The 15,429-nt window shown below is 41.6% G+C and overlaps 1 protein-coding gene across 1 annotated transcript in view; it reads left to right on the forward strand.

Annotated features, from left to right (window-relative positions):
- The first annotated feature begins 8,452 nt into the window (after nucleotides 1–8,452).
- TAB3 (TGF-beta activated kinase 1 (MAP3K7) binding protein 3) overlaps nucleotides 8,453–15,429 on the forward strand; it is a 48,164-nt gene continuing 41,187 nt past the window's right edge. The window contains exon 1 of the mRNA XM_049835327.1: nucleotides 8,453–8,594. The gene's annotated coding sequence lies outside the window, so the exon portion shown is untranslated. The remainder of the gene's footprint in view (nucleotides 8,595–15,429) is intronic.

Genomic DNA, 15,429 nt, shown 5'->3' on the forward strand with positions numbered 1-15,429 from the left:
TGACAATACCATTAATGACAAGTGGAATATTTACCCTAATTTGAGTACTGTTTCACCTAGTTCCCTGATACTATTTCTCTGAAATATGGAGTATTCACTTTCTCTTTTCCATTAATTTCAATGTAATAATGAAAATTTTCATTCTTTTTAACTTGCATTCACTGTGTTTACTATCGCGTTGGCACAGTCTTTGACACAAAGGAAAATACATTCCATTTTTCCAGTAGCAAGCTGCATGTCAGATTAAAGGGTTATTTAAAAGGCATTAGTTCCCTGAGTTATGTCTCTCTAATACTCAGCATTTACCTTTTTTTTTTTTTTTTTTCCCCTTCCCCTATGTGAACTTTGCCTAGCTTTTCAAACTACTGGCCTGAAGGAAGCCACTCTATATTTTGCCTGGTCAGACAGCTCTATGGTTTTTTAATTGTTACAATTCTCTTTCCTTTCTTTTGCTTGTTTTCATTCCTGCAGTACCTGACAGAAGGTTAAACAGAACTCGTTTCTGTGCTTTGCTAACCTGTGTCAAGAAAAATACACAAGGCTGGACTGGGACAGCCTTGAATAGTACAGAACAAATGTATCTAAGCTATGCATTTTAAAATAGTTGCCCAATTCTATAAAATTTAAGTCTTCCATACAAAACAAGCAGCAATAAGTTCCTCCTCATCTTCAGAGGATCTACTTCTTTTTATTAAGGAGAAAAATGGTGGACTAAGTTTGAGGACTGTTTAGTTTTAAAGAGAGCGGAAGGTGTTGAATCTTTATTACGAGTGTCTCAGTGAAAAGACTTTTCCATAGGCCACTTGGAAGTTCCTACAAATGGTCTTATTCAACATTCATCTAATTCTGCCTGGTGACAGCATCTTTTGTTTCCAGTTTTCATATGCTTTGTATTAGATCCTGTAACTAGCTTTTCCCAAACAACCAGTGGTCTGTGGATCACAACAGAATCATAGATACTTGATGCTGTGTGGCTTGATTAATTGCTTTGAAGTTATTACCAAGGAATATGCAGCACCTAGCAAAAGGACCTCAGCAGAGAGACAAATCTAAGGAGAAGTGAAGATTTTTTTTGCATCAGCTGTCTTCACATTTCACTTCAATTGGAGTAAACCTCATTGGAACTGCTGGACACACCTGCTACTATTGACCACACCATCAGGTAGAAAGAAGGGACAATGCTTTTCAGCTAGATGGCGATGAAAGAAGTCCCACTTGGAAGCTAATGCAACTCAGCAAGCAAGCTGACTAACAACTCAAACACCACATATGACCTGGTATGACTTTGACAAACAGAAGCTATGTATCCTCAGCTCTACATGAGATGCATTTGTAAGTGACTCTGCAAAATCTCGTTGCTGCATACAACAGTCCGTAGTGCCAAGGCTGCTGAAGGACACGGTATTACAAGCACTGAAGTCATATTGCGCACAGTCCTTGAGAACCACCAACATTCTCGTTCTCTGCTCTGACCTTAGATTATCATTAGACCTTTACAATATTCACAGATGTCACAGGCTGCTGGGAGTTTAGTAATTTACTGATTATTGTCCTGAGGTGGGAGATTGGAACAGGGAACGCAGTCACAGATGACTTCAGAGTAAAGTGTTAGCTTCTCGGGAATTGAGGGAACTATTTCAATAAAGTGTTGCAGCACAAGCTGTGGTTTAAAAAAATGTCTTGGCCTCAACTCTCCCTGAACTATCAGTGTTCTTCAAGAACCCCACCTTTCCTCTACAAGTGATGCTGCTGACTTACAGAACTACTCCAGCTGTAAGGTGTCATGCAATACTACCAAGATAATCATAAACTGGAAATCAATGATCATGACATTTTTAACTATTTAATTATGAGGGTCTACCTTAAAGCTTCCTTTTCAAGGTCCAGGAAGTTACATGCTTTGTCCAGTGACTTGAGACAAAATCCTCTATTAACTACTTAGCAACATATGCAGGTCATAAATTGCGTTAATCTCTGGCTACTAACCCACTCTATGTACTATGACACCATTGCAGCCTCTGTGCAGATGTCTCTACAACAAGAGTTAGTTGTGCTGTAGTTGGGCACGCTCACATTAACTTTTATCTAGCTAGAAACAGCAACAGGAGTAATACAGACCCAGCAGCACACACTTCATCACTGACTGTACAAATCTGCAGAAAACCCTGCATATATATACATGCACACACACGACGTTTGTGAACCCTCACTAAAACTGACAGTGCTATGTTTTTATGACTGTTAAATTGCATGCTAGCTAGATTAAACTTGGTTTGGTTATGCCCCATCATTTACTGAGTAAAGATACTGTAAGTGCTAGCTCAATAGATTGAATACTAACAGTGTTTTCCACACGTCTTATGCCCTACTAAAGTAGTCTTACTGATGCCCTGAAATATTTCAGTAGGGCTGAAACTAAACATTCCATAGAGGGCTGTAAAATACAATCAAAACAATCACAGAATGAGGTATATTGTATTTCAGTTAATGAGTAGGAAATCTCCCAAACATCATGTAAATATTTGGGTTTTTATTCGTATCCTGCAGCACTGTTCCAACTTTCTGTAGTATTACAGAGCATGGTTTGAAAATCATTTTCTATTATACTTATGTATCTTTCCAGCAATATAGCAACAGATAGCAAAAGGAAGTATTTGCATCACAGTCAAAACACACTGCTCCTCCCCTCCAGAACAAACCACACAGCTCTAACACCCTTTATGTCTATCTTGCCCAACAGATACGACTAGGAAAGCAAGAAAAAATGTAAGAAACACTTGATCCTCAGAGAGTAGTGCTTTCTGTATCTTGCACCGAACTCTTACGCATTCCCATTCCCAGGTATTTAATTTCTACAGATTGGGATTTTCTGACCCAATCATTCTGGCTGCTCTTACTAGCAACCTTATCTGATGTGATGTGGTAATCTGCTATCTGCCCATATTCCTGTTCACAGGATAAGCTGGCACTGAGCAATGACTGGGCCACTGACAGTATGTGACGACAAGTTCAGACAAGCAATCAGTACAATTCAAAAGTACTATCCCCTTTCAAATGTCACACCTCAGTGAAAAATCTAGGAACTGGAAATACCACCCTGATACTACTAGATCCAATTATAGGAATCGTGGCAAAAATTTTACTGTCATCTTGAATGAACTGCAAACCACCAAATAATCCTAAATTAAGAAAAGCACATGCAATCTTCTATCGTGATAATTTACAAATGTATCTCCTTTATCCCTAAGAATTTCAAAATCCTTTACCAGCAACTTAACAAATCACATACTCACCAATCTAGCTATATCTATGTAACACATGCAGGTCCTAAATGGTAAAACGGACTTACACCACAGTCATTGTGTCCACTGCGGAAGTACAGCCACACCTAAGATAAAAAAGGACAGCTAATTTTACAGACTACAGTAGTCCCACACAATAGCACTGGCACAGAAGGACCAAATGACATCATTCATTTAAATTCCTGTTACCACAGGGAAACTCTAGGTATTTAGAAACTGGAATCGGCCAGAGCACCAAAGTTAATTGCAATGAAAAATACTCCCAAAGGAATCAATTACATAGATCAGCCAAAAGATAAATACAGTCTTGATGTCACTTTAGGAATAAAAAAATAAAAATCACAAATCCTCTTTGAATTGTATTATTAAAACCTTTGAACCCTAACAATGAAAACGCATGCTTGTAAAGGCATACATGCAAGCATGTCTCTTCACTTCTCTCACACTATATATCCCATTCAAACATCAGAAAACACTTATGCCATGACACTTACTTTATATGTTACTACTGATTTGAGTCATCAGTCTTTCAGCACCAAGTAACTCTAGTGACAATGTCTATGCCAGGACTGCAGCAGTTAAGAAGACTCTGCAAAGGAACACTTGAAATTTTTCATAAGGTCTTAAGCACACTTATGGAGAATGTGTATTTCTGTAGAATCTAGTTCTTCCAAGTCACAGGCTAGAAATCTGTAAAGCAGCAAACTTAATTATGAAAATTTCAAAGAGAAAAATGGGGACGTCTCTACAGCTTTTCTTCGAGGAGAGTGAAAGCCAACTAAAAGGCACTAGCTCTACTGCTCTTCCCAGTGTCTGTGTTGCACTCTGTGCCAAAAAAACATTCATTAAACAGCAGCAGAGTTCTACCCCCACTTGCTAGACTCACTCAGAGAACTTGAGAATAGAGAGGCATGCCTTGAAAATGTCCTGGTATATATACAGATGTGATCGTAGTGTTGTACGTCTGAAGTGGAGAACACGAGACATGGAAAAGATAATAGTGAAGGATAATGCTTTCTCACTTACCGGACATAAATGCACATTTACACATACACCAACAGGTTCCCCGAACTGTGTTAGGTAGCCCTTCAGAGGGTATAACAACTGACAGTTGCTTAGATCTGCATTTTATAAGGCAGAAAAGATTACATCTTAAGACAAAGTAGTAACTTTTTTGAGTGCTCTTAGGAATCTTTTCCATTTTCTCAGAGGTTTATTTTGACTTCTCAACTTCAGTATTGCTGTATTTACTCTTAAGTTTCAAGAAATCTTCATTCTGAACTCAACTTCTTGATCCATGATCTGTTAAAACAATAAATACTTTTTACTGTTGTCTCAGTGTCACATGGCTGACAGCAATGTGAAACAGAAAAATAACCAGGGTATGTAGTAGAGTCAAAACAGCTTTGCTGCAAAAGGAAAAGTACAAAGGGTGATGCATAGATCCAAAAAGTTTTGGCTACATTTGAAATTTAGTACATGAATTGTGCTCTAGAAATTGTTTTTAGGGCATAGAATTCACCTTAAAATGAGGAAAGGACAAGGATATATTCCTTAAAATGTAAGGAAAGAGAGAGAAGCAAGGTGGTTTCATAAACACAGGATTTATTAAAGAATAGCTAGATGGTTTGAGAAGTTTTAACTGACATATCAGGACGACAAGTTTCTATTTAATTCTGTAGGCAGAATTAAAATTGTTACAGAAAGGATATCCTTCACTGTGAGCTCCGGTTCTACAGGCTTCCACCTAAATAACTCTGCTTAGACCCTGAAGGCTGCAACTTCTTGTACACAAGTAAACGATCACAGGAGTCAGCAGGATCTGACGCTAACACAAGGCATTACCACAGGCCTACAGATTACTCTGCTTAGACCTCATCCCAAGATAATTTCCTTCCGTATGGAAAATGATATGAAAAAATGGTGCCTCCTTACTCTAGACACACATTCCTGGCTTTGTATAATGACGTTAATTACTGCAAGTACAAAAAGACCAAAAAATGTTACTTCTTTTTGTAACTATGACAAATGGATTCACACTGTATTCTACTTTACGCACCATCAAATAAAACCATTAAGCAAATTTCAGTGACAAAACACGCATTACTGATCACACTGTAGCAGGGAGAAAGAACTCAGTTTGACTTTTTAGATTCAAGACTCAGTTGATAGTGCTTACATTGAAAAATTATGCTTTTGATTTGTAAATGGAACTAACTCAGTACAGGAACTATTCAGACAGAAAACATATGGAATACTAGAGGGCCATTTTGTCAAGATAGTCTTCTGGCTGCAATTCTTAGGCACAAACATGCAGAAAATTGCTTTCTTCCAAAATAGGAAAATGGGTCTCTTAGATTGCTGTTTATAAAGAGAAAAGGGGAGCAGAAATAACTACATTTTTGTTCTGTTTAAAAATGAATGTAGCATGGAATTTAAATCCCAACCTGAGGCCTTCCAAAGATGGGTAGTAATAACTGCCATAAGCATTACATTTTTAAAAAGTCACCCAAAACCCAGGGGCATTTTCATCTAGAAGTTATTACAGAACTGGATTTAACAATGAATTCCATTCTACTTTGAGTTACTGTCTGAGCTGCAAGTATTGAGATCTGGTTTTCAGATTTTCATCGCGTGCATTGCATTTTTTAAAATGCAGGTAAAAAGGGTAACGTATTTCAGACCCCTGTCTGATGCACTGGTTCTCACACAGCTGTCTAAGAACTGCCCTGATTACTCAGTGCCAGCTCTCCTTGTTTCCAGCTGCTAAATCCCATTAGAAGCAGCTAAAAATATATTAAATACTTTCTTAATATTACTTTTCCGTGTAATCAATTGTTGTAGTTGTCATATGGATAAGAGGAGACAGAAGAACTAGATCAGCAATAAAATGAACTCCTTTCAGAGATGTGTTCAGTGAAGTTAAAACATATACAATCTTTGATTTCTGGGGTAATCAGGCACCTAATACCCATAAGGATTTTTCTCCTAAATTCTTGAGCAGAGCACTGGCTCCGCTATGATTAATTGTGAAGTTTCAAGACTGATTAATTTGCCAGTAGCGCAATCCTGCTCTCAAATCTATGACTAGCTAAGGGCAGATGAAAAACACGAAGTCTCTGCAAATTTCTGTTGGAACACTCCTGCTTTGAAAATGGGATGGGCGCAGATAAGTAATTGCTAGATGATAGTCTTCCATTACAGTTCATTGCAGAGGGTTGCAGAGGAAAAGCACCATTTTCGGCGCTTACTTGCATGACGCTACGCTGGCTAGCCGAGACACGTGCATAAGAATCAACAGCCATACAAAGGACTGTTTCTCACATTTTAAGAAAGTGAGAGACTAAATAGAGCTACTGGAACTATTCATTGGTCCAACAGCACACATTTATATTTGGGAATTACGGATTTTTGTTGAGGAATGCGCACTTTAGCAGCTTGGTATTAATTCCAATCATAGGATAAGAATCAGTCTCTGTTAGATAACAGTATTGTTGCACCAAGATCCTGTTTACTTCTGGGTTTGCATCTTGCCTCTCCCGAAATGCTACTTGGGCTTGGCTTGTTTCTGATGTAGGAATTAGAATACAGGAATCCCTTAATTAACTTCACGTAGCCTCTGACACAGCAACCAAGGCCTCCGCATACAGAAGATGACATAGAAAATCAGTAATGGCAACGCAAGATACGTGTCCCCTCCTTTCACCCCTTCACCCTGCACCTCCCACTTCTCTACCAGAGAGAGACAGAAGGTGGTTACAGGAACTCTGCATCTGTTCTGATTAATTTCAGTGCAATGGTGTTTCTGTGGCTCTGACGAACAGCGATAGGCAAGAAGGAGGAAAAAAAAAGGTCTACCTAAGAGAGGTGCTAGCTGAACAGAGAAAAATATTGGAACACAAAAAACCCCTGAGAAACACAAATCACAGTCTTTATCATTTGGGAGGAGACACTTTAGACCAGCTTACACTGGCACACAAACAGAAGAACATAACCTCAAACTATGGCCCAGTATGTGGATGAAAAATCCATGTGCACCCACTAAAGCAACTAAACCTGCTTCAACAGGAAGACTTCACCCTCGGTTGACGTCAATGAGAAGTGCATGCTGGATCAGTCTGTATCATCACAACTGCCTGAAGTCTGTCCTGCGAGCAGAGGGACACAAAAACATTACTCGGAATGGCACAGGATGAGGAGAGCCGACTGCAGGAGCGCAGCACATGGGCAATTTTCTGCTCACAGCGATCGCCTGCTGCACAAGCAAGAACATGTCCACACACCTTATCGTTCCTGTCAATATTCAGAGAAAAATAACACCCCAAAGCTTCGATAAGGGCCCAGACACGCTCAGAAGGAGGGTTCTGTCAAGGGGATGCTGCCTCCCAGCCACCGACCGCCCCGCTCCCAGGCCCCGGGTACCCGCCGGGCAGTCCAGCTCCCTCTCCCCGGCCAGGCCAGGTCAGGTCAGGTCAGGCCAGGCCAGGCCGCGGTCCCCCCCACTCCCACCTCTCCTCCCATCCGCCGACCCCGTTCCTCCGCGATAACGCCGGGAGACGGGCCGGCCGAGCTCCAGCGAGCCCCAAAACCGGCTCGGGGAAACCTTTATTTAAAGGAACTGAGGAAAAAAAAAAATAAAATCGCGGTGTGAAGAACAGGAATACCGGGGGATCCCACAGCCGGCCCGCACCTTCTCCTCACAGACCCAACCGCCCTCCTCCTCCTCCTCCTCCTCCTCACAGACCCAATCGCCCCGCCCCGCCTCGCGCCCGCCGCCGTTCGTTACCGCGCGCGTTCGAACCCCCGCCCCCTCCCCTCCCACCGCCCAAGTCTCGCGAGGGCGGGGGTAGCCCCGGCGCGCGGGCCGCGCCATGTCGGAGCCTGGTCGGCGCAGGCCGGGCCCCTCCCCCCGCCGCGCGCCCGGCGGCCTCTAACGCCCCGCGCTGAGCGTGCAGGCGCAAGCCCCGGCCGATCCCGGAAGCGCTTCCCCGGCCGCGCGCAGCCCTCCAGGCCCCCCCCCCCCCCCCCCTCCTTTTCCCTCTTCCCCCCCCCCCCCCCCCCCTTCCCCTCCCCTTGTCTCGCGGAGACCCGGTGCCGCCGGGAGAACGCCGCCCCCCCCCCCCCCCCCCGCTCCGCGCGCCCTCACCGGGGGGGGCACACGCCTCCCCCCCCCCCCCCCCCCCCCCCCCGAGCAAACGTTCGCCGTCCCGGAGGCCCGGGGCTGAGGTGAGGTGAGGGGCCGGGCGGGCGGGAATGCAGCCGCCGCCGGAGCGGAGCCCCCAGCGCAGAACGGTGAGGGGGCAGGCCGGGAGGAGGAGGAAGGGGGGAGAGGGGCTGCCCCGCTGCCGGGGGGGTGCCCCGTTAGGAAGGGTGGCGGGTGGGGGGGGGTGACCCTCCTACCCCCCCCCATCTCCCGTGTGAGGGAGAAGCGGGGTGGGCTGGAGCTGGCGGGTTCCCCCTCGGGGGTCCGGGGGGGAGATACACGGGACGGGGACAGACTGCCCTCCGGGTGGGGTGTGGGGGGTGTCCGGTGGGGTGCGGGGGCAGGGGTGTGGTGCTGGGAGGGTGCTGGTGTTGATCCTGGCTCCTGTTTTGCTGCCGCACTCCCACGCACCGAGCGGAGGAAACTTTGGTCTTTGGGTTTTTTTGGGAGCCTTTCGGAGAGGGTGGGAGGTTGGCCGCCCGGGGATCCTGAGAGGGTGTCCGCTGAAGAGGGCGGCTGTGGTGTCTGCTGGGCCACAGGTGCTGCTCTTGCTGTGTTGTAAAAGCAAAAACTAATAAATAATAATAATAATTAAAAAAAGACAGAAATTCACAGGTAAGAGAGCTGCCACTGCCTCTTCGACATGTTGACTGCAGTATGATGATGCTGCTGTTGTGGCTTGGCTCTGGAGACAGTAGGCCCCCAAAGGTAGGAAGGCCTTAGTTGCGCTCTGTCCAGAATCTTGTCTTCAGGTCAGATGTGAGATCTTATCCGGTGTTTGTATTGGCTGTTGGGAAGAATAGCTTTGGTTTTCTTTTGGTTTGCCTTTTAATATGGGTGGATATGGTGGAAGGATGCTGCTCTTATTTATGGCTTGATACTGTTCCAATGTTAGCGTTTTTACTGTGCAGTTGGTGTGTGTTCCCCTTGTTCAAACATGACTTTGTAACGTGATATTGGCTGTTCTTTCCCTTGCTTTAGCAAGGAGAAAACAAGGAAGGGAAAGGCGGTTGCAGAGATGGCTTGAGAGTAACAATACTCTGGAGTTTATGGTAGAGAATCCCTGTCACCAAAACCCCAGAATGGCCCAGGTATGCCACGCTGGAAGGTAGTGGAGAAACTTAAAGCAGGATACTGTGTTCAGGTAAATATGCATAAAACTGTCTTTGAAGGTTTCGGTGGTATCTAACTTGTAAAGATGCTATTGGTAGTCTATTAATAGGTTTATGGCTGATGAACACAGTAAATATTAGCTAAATAAAGAAATCTGCTAAAAAGATAGCTATTTGTAATGCTTTTATAATTGCTTTTATAATAACCACGTTTCAAGATTTTTCAGCTTGGCATTGTGCAGTAGCTTTCCTTTTCCCCTCTTCTGTTCTAAATAAATATTGCGAGTGGATAGGCCAACCCATCCGTCTGATGTATTGATAGGCGTCTGTTATTTTTAGTGCTGGTGTTCACTGTTACAAAATTGAGTAGTAGTTGTTTATAGGCTTATGTTCTGTAACAGGTCCACTTGACCAGTTCTGTTTTGGGAGGGCTTAGTATAAAAGAACTCTTAAAACTTACAGGTAAAGCCTGCATGGTCAAAGGTCAGTGTCTCTTCTGATAGCTTTCATTTTGTTTTCTAGATCTGTGAGAAGAGCAATACTTTCTTCTGCTCCTTTTCAAGTATATTTTCAGTTAACATATTTCATGTAAAAAGAAGAAATGTTAAATTCATTTCCTCTTAGTAGTGAGAGAGGAACAGGATTCTTAAAGTATTTCACAACATTTGTTGAAGCCTGCCCTTTGTCCTGGCTTGTGAATGGTGTCAGTTTATAGCAGCAATCTGAGGAATGCCATAACAACCTGTATTAACGTATATATAGACTGTCTTGGTTCATCCATAAAATTGCTAGCATATTAAATTTTACACACATTAGTAAAGGATAATAAAATCAGCATTTAAGTCTGCCTTAAATCTTTTGGTTTAGGTAGGTGCAGTGAGTTGGATAAGTGTGATGAATGCTTATAAGGAAACTATACTTTTGTGATGTATTGTTAGCTGGCTTGGGTCATAACCTTTACTGTAAGTGATGGCAGATAAGTGTAAAGAGATCCATGAGATCTGTGCCCATTCTTTCTTGTTGTTTTCTGGATCTCGTTGAGCCTCCTTTTTCCTTCCATTAATCGTCATCTTGAGGAAGACAAGATAAGTTGAATAGGTGTTGTGAAAGCGAGTCCTCTTTTCCACCCAGCTTTGGTGATAAACTTGTACTGATGTCTGTCCACTGAGTTGCAGATGAGTAAACGGTAATCCTAATGGTAAAGGATTCCTTTGAACTTGTCCAAGAGAATACATTAATATGATTCTTAAGGTTATCCGCTAACAGCTTGCCTCTTTCTGTCCCCTCTCAAAAATTATGTAGTGCTTCAATAAAGTTAAGTTTTCGGTTGCACTGGTCTGTCGATGCTTTCTCCTGACTTTAAACCTGTGGTGATTCATTTTCTATGCATTTTTAGATAGCATTAAGTAGCCTCAAAGTATGACCTGTGAAAGTGTTCTCAGTTAGGGTCAGAGTTACATGTTTCCTTGCGCACTGCAGTATATAATAAATACGGAACTTGGGAAGATGTTTTATTGAGTTATTTTTCAAAGAGCTTTATCTTCAAGTGGGATGATAGTTCAAATTACTTCTACAGCAGCAGTGTTTAGCAGAATCGCTAACAATACAAGCAGAAGCCTTTGATTTACTTCTTTGACACCAAAGATATTCTAGTGATGGTCCAAACGTTGAGTAAATGATACAATCCAGTAAATTCTGGATAATGTCAAGTCTACCATGTATGCTTAGTCATCCAGCTCAACTACGGTATGACACGTTTTGCTCTAGGAGTGTCTGTATGATGCTCTCCTTTCCACTGCTGTGAACTGAAGTAGGTGCAGTGCCTGGTGTGTATGCACCTGTGTGCATGCATGAACGTGAGTAAAGATATTTGCAGTGAAAGAGTTATTACATGGTACATTTGAAAGGCAGGTGACAAATGGATAGCAAAACTAAGCGAGAGTTGATACAAAGCCTCGAGACTTTTTCATAAGCACCTTTTGGACTACTTTGGACTGCAAGTGTTTCGAGTTACAAGGTAGAAATATCTGTGACTTGTGGTTTTGCAATATTTTTTCCTGTCCCTGTTACTGTCTTTACTCAAACAGAAAAAGCTAAACTGGAAATTGGTGGTGCTGCCTAGTGCAGTAAACTGATATTAGGGTATTACTTTCAAATCCCTGCCAAACTTTTCTGGTATTATTTGTCTTTTTTTGCAAGTTGGAGCTATCCTTCTGTTACCCATGTAATGTAAATTTTCTGTAGATTGTTACTTCTGTATGGGCATAATAAACTAAAATATTGTCTGAAGGGCTATTAGCTGTCTTGTTCTCGTGAAGGACCAAGAATCGTTTTGTTGAGATTGAATTTTGATTGATTTGTCTGGTGATGTCATGGTGCCAATTCGCCATGTGTGAAACATTCTTTCTAAATGGAAGGATGAGAGTTTTGAAATACTTGTTTAGACTCATGTATGCAAATGTTGAAGGTGTTGGTTGAAAGCAGTTCTAGGATAGGTTCTTGTACTCTGCCAAACCTTAAAGTATCAGTCAAAGTTGTCTTTTGAAAGGCTTTCAAATTGTGAATATGCTAGTAATACTACACAAATTTGTCTCTCCAGCTTCAGACAAACGGTGTAAGTCTGACCCGATAGTGTAGATGGTTTTGGGGTACTGAGTATCCATTCCGAGTACCTCTTATTCTGTGTGAGGTGGATAGTTGGTCAGTGACTTCTGTGCTGTGTCGGTCAGTGCTTAAAAGCTGTCACTGTGGTACAAGTATCCAGGAGACTCATGGGCCCAACTACCAGAAAAAACATCACTGAAGCCTTTTTATTGACATGAGAAGCTGGAATACATCTGGCAAAATTCAGTATGTAACAAGAAGGTGAGACAAAGTTACAATGTTACTAATTATCGATACAGATCAGGATGGGCAGCGAGTTCTTAATGTTTGGGGGTTTTCTTCTTCTTTTAAACTATTTGAAGATTAATTGTAGTAGATAGATCACACTGTGATCTATCTTAGTTAATGTCAGAGTGGAACTAACATTTCAATATTCTTACACCCCGTTGATTACTAGGTTGAATGTTTCCCTCTTCAAGTACTGTTTCATAATAGCCAGCATAGCACTATAGTATAAAAGTGGAAAATGTCATCTCTGTTAAGGTTATATACAGCTTTGTGTTCTTAAGAAGCATTGGTTCTTGCATTCCAGCTGGGCTTTATTTTATTCAGGGCCTGAATTTAAAGTAGTGGTATTTTAAAAGCATCTTCAATGTATTACCAGGTTTTGTCCTAACGTAGCTCTTTTGTAAGGAAAATTACTTCTTTTGATCTTTTCAGAGGCTTGTATAAAGCAGGATGGCTTCATAAGCAAAGAGTAAAGCTACAGAATAGAGATAAAGGTTGTTCTGCTATAGTAGTGTTCAGTAACCTGACTGTTACAGCTGAAGTATAGAAGTTCTCCTACCTGCGTATGGGCTTGCTGGTGGGTAATTAAGAATGTTTTCTTAAAAACACCTTGCAGCAGATTATGTTCAATCCATCATGTTCCACACACAGTATGCTTTAATGAAATGCTTGCTTTCAAATGAAATTATATATCCACTAAAGTGTATATTAATTTGAAAAGTGGATCAATTTCTGTGAAATCATGGTTGATCTAGGGATACTTTTAGAAAAAAATTCTAACTATCAGTACTTGTCTTGGCTGTTGTAAAAAAAAAAAAAAAAAAGATACTTTTCTAAAATGTATTTAGTGTTGACAGTTTCTTAGCAGATTTGATAACAAGATCCACAGCAGTGCTAGTGTTTTAATCTTGTTACAGCTTTAAGCTTTCATTTTTCTCTTCCTTGGTTATGTTCTAAGGTAATTTGTCCTGAACGCTCATCTGTTTGAACAATTCATACTAGTGTACAATGTCACAACTTACTGAAAATAGCTGGCGAAAGGCTTGTTTTATTTCTATGTATGTCATAGCATCATGGCATTTGTCATTTGTCACATTGGTATAAATCCCCAAGTACAATTCTTTTTGTTCCGTGGGGAGTTTGTATACTTTGGCTTAACTCAAGCTGTGGACATTTATTCCCAGCACTTGAAAGAGTTAGGGATTTGTTTTCTTCTTTGGTTTTTTTTTGGCTTTGGGCATGGGATCAATAATAGTTCAGAGCAAGTAGAGGGGGTGGTTGTTTTTTGTTGGTTTGGGGGTTTTGTTTTGTTTTGTGTTTTTACCTGGATGTTGTGCAAGCTATGAAAGGAATGTAAAATTTGGCTTTCATGTTCTTGAAGATCAGCTTGCAGAAGTAGTAAGCCTTTTGTGGAGCATTGCTGTTGAAATGTATCTGCCTGCCTTTCCTCAAATTCTTAAGATTATCTTGATGGAATAGTAGTTCTCGCTAATCCTGCTAATGTCAGATCAGAAATGACACGCCAGGTAAGGCAAAGTGTTAATGTGGTACAATTTAACTCTGTTGCTTCATATTTGCTCAAAAAACTTTAATAGAATCAATTTCTCCTAGCAACTATTTCTACATCAAATAACATCTTTCTTCCCATTGCTGACTTGAAGGTAGTAAAAACTTTTTATTATTTTCCGCGTAATTCTACTGAAATGCCACTATATCTCCTTTCCTGGTACAAATTGAATTTTAGCTGTTAGGTGACCTGGTAGTGTACAGATGTGACTTTAGTAATCTTGGAATTGCCGAGTAAGCGTTGTAACTGAACTCAGAACGCTTGCATGAATTTATATTTAAAAAGAGGGGTTTTTGTCAGTGCTTTCATAGATTAGCGTGGGTTTTGCAACTCATTAGTAAGATTCAAATGGACAGCGTGGAGTAGCAGTTATTTTAGTCTGGGTCTGTGCTTCATTTCCTGCTGTGTTAGGACTGCATTGTAAAAATGTGGTTATAGAAGTTTGCTTGCTGTTACTTCTTCCTGAGTATCAGTGTTTTATACAGGTATTTCAAAGCAGATCTCGCTGTTCGTCTGAAAATGCCTCATGTGCTGTGAGCTTGACCTTTTTGAATAATCATTCAGGATGATGTATGCAGTTTTGTACTTTCTCTTGCTTCTGTACTGAAGAGGTTAGCCTTGGATGCGTACTGGTTTCAGTAGCGGGTAGTGACAGTGGGATAAGTCCCTGATCGCATCCAGCTTCCTTCTGTGTTGGTTTCAGCTTATTAGCACTTCCGGTAACACGCACATTCTTTTACTATTGTTTTCTTGGAATATCCAGTTTAAAGGAAGAGGGGACGGAAGGGGAAAGCAGTTTCTACCATATCTGTTGCAGAGGAATTAAGTTTATAAATGGCAGAACGTAGACCCTCTTAAATGAAACCTGCCTCTCTGCTTTTGAAGCCCTTTCTCTAGGTACAGTAAATGCTGCTTTTGCTTTAAAGAAAGATCCAAGTCAAGTAAATGTTCTACCTGCCAATCCTTTTTCAGATTTGGGAGTTGAGGTAAATGAGGCTGAAGGTAGCCTTAGGCCTAAGAGAGACCTAAGTAAGATCAGCTTTTTTGATCTGTCTTTAGAAATGATCTTCGACTGTATTTAAAAAAAAAAAAAAAAAAAAGTCACCGAAGTGTTGAAATAGAGTTCCTTCATCTAGGAGGAAGGGCTCCGTGAGAGGGAGATGGATTAGTGGCTTCTGTAGAGGACAACTTTAAAAAGTTTTCCAAAGACAAGAAAGTAGCTTGCTCTCAGCGACTCTGTACAGCAGGTCTTGATGTTTTTAGTACCATTAACTGGATGACATCTTCCTATAGTAATGCAGACACTGAGGGATCTTCACTGATCTTTCCTGTTGTTACTCAGCAAGGCACTAG

The sequence above is a fragment of the Accipiter gentilis genome, chromosome 32 (assembly GCF_929443795.1).
Source record: "Accipiter gentilis chromosome 32, bAccGen1.1, whole genome shotgun sequence".
Classification (NCBI taxonomy): Eukaryota; Metazoa; Chordata; class Aves; order Accipitriformes; family Accipitridae; genus Astur; species Astur gentilis.